We start from the raw sequence: 10,456 nt of genomic DNA on the forward strand, positions 1-10,456 counted from the left end.
CCAACATGGGGAACAGACGCTCGGGTAGGCTCGCTCTCTGTAATGAGAAGGCAAGCCCCCCCCTTCCCTGTCAGCATACGACCAAGGTCCCACCGGGGTTGGTTACCCGATCTTTCCTATGGTTACTCGTACCCCAGCCGGCACCGCGAGTAGGTAGGGATAGGAGTTACTAGACAAGAGGCTAAGAACCACATTGGGGCCTGAATTGCGCATTGTCCAGTCGTTTACCAACCAACGGCCTTTCTCACCCTCATGAAAATTCGATCTATCTCCTGAATATCTTTTTCGGGTGAAGCATTCGAAATGATCGAATACTAACCCATTATCTTCTAGAAGTTTCATTATTAGAGCATCCGTTAAAGATAAAATAACAGCGACTATAGCAATAACTCCTGCGATAATATTCAGATTTTTCCATGAGATAGTTTTCTTTCTCACCGGAGATTTTGTATTGCAATATACATCCTCTCTAATGTTTATAGTACTCATGCTCGTGTTGACCGTATCGTTACAATCTGTACCAAAATTGTTTCCTACTAAGAATTCGAGTGTAGGACGTATTGATGCTGGTCTAGATTTGTCGTTTCCCGACTTGAATTTTTCAACACTTGATTTCGACGTCGGGATGGCGTTGCTTTCCTGTTTGCTTTGATCAGATGATACAGGATCACTGTTTTCTTGAGATTTATTATCGTTATCTCGTGGTTCCATTTTCACCTCCGTTTCCTTTTCAAATGATGTTCGATTTAGTATTTTCGTTTCAACTTTGAAACAATCGGATGATTGGGAAAATGTTTCCAGATTGAATGTCTATTTCATTAGTTTCTCGTTTTTTATCAATAACTTATTTTGCTCGTAAACCACTGTTTCGGTGTAGTTATATTCTGGTAGTTGCTTAGCTGTGTTCGTTGTTTTATTTGACAATTGTTTATTCACGAATTCAATGTTCTTTATATTTCTCCGTTTGTTATGATATACTTTTGCTCCCTCTGATCCATCTTTGTTCGGGGATGCATTTAGCTTTCCTGCGAAAGGGTATATCAATTATATTCTTATTTTCACGATTCTCATTCGTGCTTGATCGATTCCGTACTACGTTGTTGGTGGGTTTTACAGGTATGCTTCTCTTGTTCCTCGTTGGAACTATTTCTCGTACACCCAATGTCGCAGGAGAATCGACATCTAATCTATTCATTACGTGTATTCTGTTAAGTTTAGTAGCAACGATAAAACTCTTATGCAGTGGTGGTTCCTCGTTGTGTACTAGTAGGTGCTGTTCTTTCGTTTTACCTTTCGAAGGTGGTTCAACTATTTTAACACCAAAATCTTCCGTTGAGTTATGCTTTTCTAGTAATTCGTTTAGCTTCTGTTCCCCATCGTGTATCATCGTTATTCCATTTTCCACGGTATTGTATATATTGGCAAATATTAACCATCCCAGTTTGGTCCTCAATGCTGTTGGTTCTCCTATATCACCAAGACGTCAATCAACCGGTGCTAACAGATGACTGTGATTTAATCCAATTAATAACTTTGGCTGTGCGTCAACGTATGAGTTGATCGGCAAATTTTTCAGGTGTTTAAATTGCTTTATTAATTTATCAACATCGACTGACTGCTTCGGCAGTTGCAGGTCCTTTACGGTTCGCACTCCTTTCAATGCGTAAGCTCTTTGAGATGCACCGCTTACCCACAGGTGAACCTGTCTGCTTTCATTTTCATTCCTTGTGATGTTCTGAGTCCACTTTAACGTTAGTGGCTCGACGTTGCCCTTGAGTTCAAGCTTATTGGCCAATGATCCATCTAATAACGTGAGAGGTGATCCAGCGTCAAGAAACGCGTAGGTATCAACTCGATTTGTCCCGTTTTTTAATATAACGGGTACCACCTGGTACAGAATCTCCGATGTTTTCTCATCGTGATGATTAACTTGATCTACTTTTTCTACCGGCGTTTTGTGGAAAATCGGGCTGTGCATCGCTTTGCACCCATTAATGCCACACGGCCGCTTCGTCGGGCATTTCCATGCGGTATGATTTTTGTTCAAGCAACCAAAACACAGACGGCTTTCCTTTGTGGAATGGTGCCTTTCATTAATTGCTAAATCTTTAAATTCGCCACATTTTCTGAGGTGGTGATTTCCTTTGCAATACGCGCAGTCCTTGCTGTATTCCTTTTTCGGCGGGCTTCTTAGTTTTGTTACTGCTGCATCTTACTGGTTTTCTTCCGCAGCGTGTGCATTTATCCTATGCCTTTTCACCTCGAGTATTGATTCATTCATGAGTCGATTAACCTTTCCATGTGGCTCAAGCCACTGATTGAAATCCTCAAGAGTTGGCGAGCCTGTGTTTGTTTGGCATGTCTCTGCCCATTTGACCTGGATCGCAATGGCAATTTTTGCACCATTTCCTTTATTAATCTGTGGTCGTGCAGGTATTCTTTTTTACCCATTTGATTTATGTTGCACACCAGGTTGTCGATTGCATCTGCCATTTCACAGGTCACGGATCTACTCTCTTTCCGTATCCGTGCTATTGCTTGTAGAAGCTCGTTATAAATTAATTCGGGTCTCCCGAATACTTCTTCTAGTCTCGCGATTATTCGCGGTACGTTATCAGCATTCATCATAAGCTGCTGTACTCGCTTGTAAGCCTGACCTTCCAGGACTTGTTCTAATCGGTTCAGATTCTCTAAATTGGAGAATCGACCTTCCTCTGTTGTAACTTCGAATACGTGCTTAAACTTTGGCCACGTATTCGCGGATCCGTTGAAACGGGGTAATTGCATCAGTGCCTGCCATTTCAGATAAGTAACCCAATCTTGGTTATTATCATTTATTACTCCTGAAGTGGAAGGTTTCAGTTCCGCTTTGGTTTCAGCGTTGTTTATGCTTACTTCCAGATTGAACATCTTCTTTTCGATGCTCATGCATTTTATACATAACCACCTTTCCTCCTCAAGTGGTGTATGTTTCAATTTGGCACAACTTAGGTGGAACCAGCGATCGCATTCCACCATGTTGTCGTTGCCATTTGGTGCCGTGCAAAGTCGGCACGCCCCATTCGGGTTTTCTACGAAACCGAACTTTGATATTGTTACTCTTCTTTGAGTAATCGACTAACCACTTTGCGATTTTCTTTTATCGCTATGTTTGATCAGTGAGTCTTAAGGAACGCTTCGCGATTTCCTTTTATCGCTAGGCTTATTCGTTGAATCCTTATGGAGTTCCTATTTCTTTGTTGGTGCGTGAGTTCTTCACTCCTCCCTGGAGTGTCACCATTTAAATACTCATTTGGACCAAAATCTTCCGCCCAAATTTACCACCGAACAACTCTTGCCGATCTTCGCAGAGATGTGTAACCTGTTCGATAAAGTCGAGCGCTTAGTCATTAACGTTAAGCAGTCATTACTTAATATCAGCAAAAATGACAATAGCATTTGCGGCAATCTAGGTGCGAGGCCTCTCTGCACGGAACGACCGGAATTAGCTCTGCGCCTAATTCGTATTACTGTTTTTGAATTAGTTGATTTTAACAACAAAATTTCCAAAGTAACTATAAAATTAGTTAAAATTGAGAATTTACTTTGCTGAAAAAACTCTTATTTTTAGAGAATGTTTTTAGTTGGTGAATATCTTGGGCACAAACCAGCAATATTTCAATCCAACACGAAATTCTCATTGACAACTAATTTTGTTATTAAAATCAGAAAATTTGTTTCTATTTATCTATCACCATCATTACTGAAGAACAGCACAAAGAAAACAAAATTGAAATGGGTATTACTAACAAGTTCATTAGCCAAAAACTTATGAGAAGTGTCAAAGCAATACAATCCATTAAAAAGCTAAAAAGGACAGTCTTATTGAAACTGCTTGAAAATTGTTTTGATGTTTTTTGCATGTGTTCGATATATCTTTATTTAAATTTCTAAACCGATATGTAAAAATGTCGTAAACTGTTAGTGGAAATCTTATTTATTCAGAATTTGTGCGCACTTGAAGCGATTCTGCGTAATAATGTTTTTACGCGGAACAGTGAAGTGAATTTCGAATGTTTCACTCTAATTGTGATGAAGTTTTTTTGTATCTTCAAACCTTCCGAGCTGCGCCGTTCGGTGTACTACTTGTATTCGGTTTTTGTTTTCCGAGTGCTCAAAGTTTTCAGTGAGAATGAAGAAAACAGTGATTTAGAAGAAAAAAATTCAAAAAGATGTTTCTGTTTCGTTTATGTCTTTTTCTCCAATACAACATCGTATTTATACCTGCCAATATAGAAAAGACAAACGCGCCTGAAATTTTTTCGGCAGTAGTGTGCCATCTAGTGGCTAGTAGTCATTACGGTGTTAGCGTTTCGGTGACAGGGCGCCATATAGCTGCAGATTGCAGAAGCCAATTCAACCATTCATATTGGTTGCAAACAACATTTTATTTCTTTAATTCAACTAAAAAATTAGTTGAATGGAAATGAAATGTGCCTTAACTAAGAAATGACAGCACGTTTAGTTTGTGAATTCAACTAAAAAAAACAGTCATTTCAACAAATATTTTATTATTATTAAGGGAATGAGAATAAAAAATCTAAATTCGCAAAAGTAAGATTTTTTTAGTTGTCTCAAAAAATAACTAACTAAAATCAGCAAATCAACTAAATTTTTCGCGAAAATGCTGATTTCGGTCGTTCCGTGCTCGGAACGACCGAAATTAGCTCTGCGCCTAATTCGTATTACTGTTTTTGAATTTGTTGATTTTAACAACAAAATTTCCAAAGTAACTATAAAATTAGTTAAAATTGAGAATTTACTTTGCTGAAAAAACTCTTATTTTTAGAGAATGTGTTTAGTTGGTGAATATCCTGGGCACAAACCAGCAATATTTCAATCCAACACGAAATTCTCATTGACAACTAACTTTGTTATTAAAATCAGAAAATTTGTTTCTATTTATCTATCACCATCATTACTGAAGAACAGCACAAAGAAAACAAAATTGAAATGGGTATTATTAACAAGTTTATTAGCCAAAAACTTATGAGAAGTGTCAAAGCATGTGCCTGTGAAATGTGCCTTAGCTAAGAAATGACAGCACGTTTAGTTTGTGAATTCAACTAAAAAAAAAGTCATTTCAACAAATATTTTAATATTATTAAGGGAATGAGAATAAAAAATCTAAATTCGCAAAAGTAAGATTTTTTTAGTTGTCTCAAAAAATAACTAACTAAAATCAGCAAATCAACTAATTTTTTCGCGAAAATGCTGATTTCGGTCGTTCCGTGCGTAAATTAAAAGATGAAAAGTATCATTTCTACATCACTTGACATGTAACTTCAAACAAAAATGTTACCAAAGAGAAACAATAAATATTTGATGTAAAAATATACATGAACATCGATCATTCCTTCTTGTGCGTTGGATAGAAGAAGACGTCAGGGCGAGAAGACGCAGCGGTATCGGAGAGCGCACCTTCTGGGTTGTTGAAAATAAAACGCGCAGGTCGTAGTTTTCATTTGCCTTCCGGTCGTCAAGGCGAGAAATGCATGGAACCGCGAGCCGATGTGTTGAGGTTTGTTCGCTAAGGTAGCTTCAATTCAAGCAAGAGGGGTTGCATCAGACAGCTCAGACAGCAGAGCTGCTGGTCGCTTGCAATTTAGAAAAAGAAAAGGAAAAGTGGACAAAATATAAAATCAGCCATTCTAATGGCTCTAAATGTTATCTAAAGAACTATTAAGATAACTTCTTTGTAGGTAAAAATAATCAGTTTAGTGAAAATCCAAAATAATTTGATTTGCTTCGTGCACTTTTCGCTGTGCGAAAATCGTTCGAGAAAAATGTTCCGAACTGTTCTAAATATCGTAGAAAATTCCACAATTTGATCCTTCTTAAAGGGAGAAATGAATCCTGTACAGCATCGTGATACTTCTTTCAATGAAATATGCAAATCCAAAATGAGATAATCGACGTCAAAATTATATAAGTGCTTATATAGGTGGCCGTTGAAACCGCCCATTTGTGAAACAGCTACAAACGAAATCATGTAAAAAGAAGCCTCTTAAGAAAAATTGATTCAGTTTGGCCTCATTGGCACTGCGAGCGGATGTGTCGGTTTGTTCGCAAAGCTAAGCCGCAGGTAGTTCAGTTCGTGAACTGCAGGTAGCTCAGTAGTTCGTGATCTCATGAAAGATCATCCGAATACGATTCCGGATACTAGTAAGAGCTTAAATACTCCAAGGGCTAAACATTATCCAGATGGTACCAGTGGGCCATGGATAGTCTATTTTCGACGCAAAGAAAAGGCTTCAAATTTGATGGAAATTACAAAGGATTTGACATCACATTTCTCGGAAGTTGTAGAAATCTCTAAAATTAATGGAAATAAAATTCGAGTTGTTGTTAACAATTTGAAACAGACAAGCGAAATAGTAACCTGTGAATTATTCGTTATTGAATATCGAGTTTACATTCCATCGAAGGAGTTAGAAATGTCATTTGAGCTGAAATTTGTGGACATCGTTGCAATGAAATCTCGTTCGTTCGAATGTGGACAACATCATATAAAATCAGCCGTTCTAATGATTCTAAATGTTATCTAAAGATTAAGATAACTTCTTTGTAAATCGAAGGTAAAAATCATTAGTTTAGTGAGAATCCAAAATAATTTGATTTGCTTCGTGCATTTTTCACTGTGCGAAAATCGATCGAGAATAATGCTCCGAACTGTGCTAAATATCGTAGAGAATTCTTCAATTTGGTCCTTCCAAAAGGCAGATATGAATCCTGTACAGCATCTTGATAGTTTCTTTCAATGAAATATGCAAATCCGAAATGAGATAATTGACGTCAAAAATCGTTTAAAATTCTAGTTGTGAAATGGAGGAAAGTTTCATAATTCACACAATCGATCAACTATCAACTCGAATTCGAAAATATAAATAAATCGTGTCAGTTTTATTCGTATTCACGACATACGGTTATGTGGCATTACACACCCGTACTTTTTGTTCATAAACACTTGTATGGTGTAGAATCTGAGATGTGCTATGGTATTCGTTATATTTCATTACATTTATTACATTCAATAGTGGCAAATGTAATATTTTTATAGTAGTACGAATTAATAATATAAATGTCGTACGTACAGGCATGTAACAATCTTATGAATAAGAAAATAAAACTTACCCAGTCAATGAACAATTATATGATATCTCTTAATGCATATGTTGTTTTTTTTTAAACTTTTTTTGTGGTCTCGAACACCCTCATTTTATGATTGTCGATTATTGCACATGATATTCGGTTTTCTTCGGTGTGAGCACAATGTAAGAAAGCACAAACGAAATATAATAGCATGAACACTAACTTTGTGTTTCACCGAGTTGTAATTCTATAGATATTCTAGAAACACTTTTTATAATCCTGTTTAGATGAATTGCTTTTTTTCATGATGATTTTCATCATTTAAACCTACTAAAGCCAACCAAAAGAACAATTTAATCAAAATCCGATTATCAAGCACATTCGATTCAAGTTATAATAATATAAACAGTTCAACGTCTGTACACTGTCGCAACCAACTTCAGAATGTTGCATTTGAAAAATTACATTGGATAGTCGTTTCAAAACAGCCGGCTTGTGTACCGTAAACTGTGAATTTTCAGCCAGATAAATTATGCATTGATCTCACAGCCTCTCATTTACCATCGCGGTTTCATTCATTCATTCATTTACTTTATTCATTCTCCTTCCATAGGTAATACCAAGGTATTGTTGGAGATGTTGTAAATGCGCGCCAATACCAGTACCTAGGAAGGGAGGGAGCGAGTGTGCAAGATGCATCTGAGTGTTTTCCAGATAATGACTCGAGTTTTTTGCTTACAAACTTTGAAATGATGATTCGCACAACGTGTTAAGGCCATTGTTTCATCGGTTCAAAAAATTATACTTTTTAATAAACTTATTTTCACCCACCTAGTGGTGAAATCATGCTTTTCTGATATTATTTATTAGTGGGATTCATCAAAATACTGCAAATCAAACAAGTTTAAAGAACAGTTTTTGGGATATCTTTTGTATAATACTAGGGTAACGGAACCTCCATTCATCTCAGTTCCGGTAGTCATCTCATATACAGTAACACTTAGTTAGAGTGATATCTCCTGTCACTGTTTGATGGATTTTCTTTAAGGGTAATATGAAAATAGGTGCATTTGTTTCGAGTTTTCGCATCGCTATAACAGCTTTATTAAGCTATTATTCAGCTATTGTTTCTGTAGTATTTCTTCTTAGTGCCGAGCAAAGATATAGGATCCGAGATTATCACAATTCGTTGAGTGAAAGTCAAATAATCCACAAAATAACATGGCGGCTCTACTAATAAGATGGCTATTGTTAAAAAGCCTACTAAAGTTCAATACTATATTTGAACTTAAGTTAGTGAAAATCTATTCAATCCTATAAGAGAAAATAATGTGAACTCAATTTCAAAAAACCTGTTTTAATAAACCTAGTGGTGTAATGATGAATTTCTTATATTACTTATATTTCCAAAAATATCACTAGAAGATTCTGTGAAGAAATTTTTTTTTTCAATCTTGAATAAAATAAGAAATATTTCTTTGGGTATAAACTAACAAAACCTTTTCAATTGGTAAACAGTTATATCAAGTCAATAAGAATTTTTCTTTATTTTGAATCGTCGCACTAAATGATTAAACACATTTTACCCTATAGTACTGGAACCGGAAGTCGGACCCGGATGAAATTAATCAACAGCCTATGAGGCTATAGGAACTTTTATTTGAGCCTGTTTGTGGAAATCGATCAAATCATCTCTGAGCAAATTGTGCGAGTCTCATTTTCAACTTTTTGATCACTATTTCTGGTACTTCTGGAACCTGGAAGAATAATTTCAGCTTGTTTTGCATCGTCGCTCTAAATGACGGTGTGAAATTCAATAGCAACCTATGGAACTACAAGATTTTTCATTTTATGAGTGACAATATTTGACACATACTCACACACAGACAAATGCTCAGCTCGATGAATTGCGTCAAATAATATAGAACACTTAGCCCACTGTCAATTTTCACTAGTCACTTTCAATCGTTATAATGATATTGCAATAACACTAACAAGTAGATTCAAATTGAATAAAAGAAATAAAAATTTACTTTATTTTTCACCAACAAACAAGATCTAAAAAATGTGCCCCTCGTTTCGCTATCGCATGTGAAAAAATACTCATGAATTGTAATTTTTCACTAATCGCACTGTAATAGCGGAACCGGAAGTTGGATCTGGATCAACTTCTCGGGTACTTTTGAAAGAATATTGAAACCTTTTATTTGCTTCTTAGTTTGTGAAAATCGGTTAAGAAATTTCCGATAAAATTAACTGCGCATTTTTTAATAAATTTGCACATATTTCCTTATAATTCCGGAACCGGAAGTCGGATCCAAATGAAATTCAAGAAAATTGTATGAGAAACGTGTGTGACTATTTCTTTGTTGTGCATATCACCCTGTAATTCCGGAACGGAATGTCGGATCCAAATGCAACTCAGGAACTTTGTATGGGACCTTAAGACATTTCATTTGAATTTAAGTTTATGAAAATCGGTTTAGCCATCTCTGAGAAAATTGAGTGACATTATTTGTCACATACACACACAGACATTTTGTGATCTCGATGAACTGATTCGAATGATATATGACACTCGGCCCTCCGGGGCTCAGTTGTGAAATCGGTTTTCACAGCGATTGCATACCCTTTCTTTAAGAGAAAGGCAAAAATTAACCAGTATTTTCTGTACTTCCGGAACCGAAAACTGAATACCGGTATAGTTCAATTCGGTTCATTGATCCATCAACTAATCTGATTTAAATATTTAAACAGTTTTGAGCTCAGTTTGATCAAATTTTGAAATTTTCTGCTCCTTCGAATGAAATGACGGCTCGAAACAAATGACGGGTTCAGTATAAATAAAAACAATTCGTATGGCCATAAACTATTAAGACCTATAAATTGAAACAGTTTTGAGCCCAACTTAGATGATATTTTAGAGGTTTAGATTTTCATCCTTTCTCATTTTGGTTATGCAATCACTGAGAAAAACATATACCATTCGACTCAGTTCGTCGAATATGCAAAATGTCTGAATGTTTGTGTATGTATGTGTGTATGTGTGTATGTGTGTATGTAACACATTTTTGCACTCATTTTTTTGGAAATATCTGAAGCGATTTTCATATACTTAGATTCAAATAAAAGGTCTCATAGTCCCACACAAGCTCCTGAATTTTATTCGAATCTGATTTTCGGTTCCGGATAGGCAGAGTGATATGTGCCAAATAAATGAAAATGAGTGCACTAATTTTTATCAGAGACGGCTAAGCCGTTTTCCACAAACTAAGATTCAAATGAAAGGTATAATTCTCTCATACAAAATTCCTGAATTTTATTT

General features: G+C 36.1%; 1 protein-coding gene across 3 annotated transcripts in view; it reads right to left on the minus strand.

Moving 5' to 3' along the window:
* LOC131437285 (uncharacterized) overlaps positions 1–7,627 on the minus strand; it is a 402,936-nt gene extending 395,309 nt beyond the window's left edge. For 2 of the 3 annotated variants that reach the window (XM_058606533.1, XM_058606531.1), the window contains exon 1: positions 7,174–7,588. The gene's annotated coding sequence lies outside the window, so the exon portion shown is untranslated. Of the gene's footprint in view, positions 1–7,173 lie in introns of all 3 variants that reach the window. The other variant, XM_058606534.1, reaches the window with a different exon arrangement.
* Between the last annotated feature and the right edge of the window lie 2,829 nt (positions 7,628–10,456).

Source organism: Malaya genurostris, chromosome 3 (genome assembly GCF_030247185.1).
Source record: "Malaya genurostris strain Urasoe2022 chromosome 3, Malgen_1.1, whole genome shotgun sequence".
Lineage (NCBI taxonomy): Eukaryota > Metazoa > Arthropoda > Insecta > Diptera > Culicidae > Malaya > Malaya genurostris.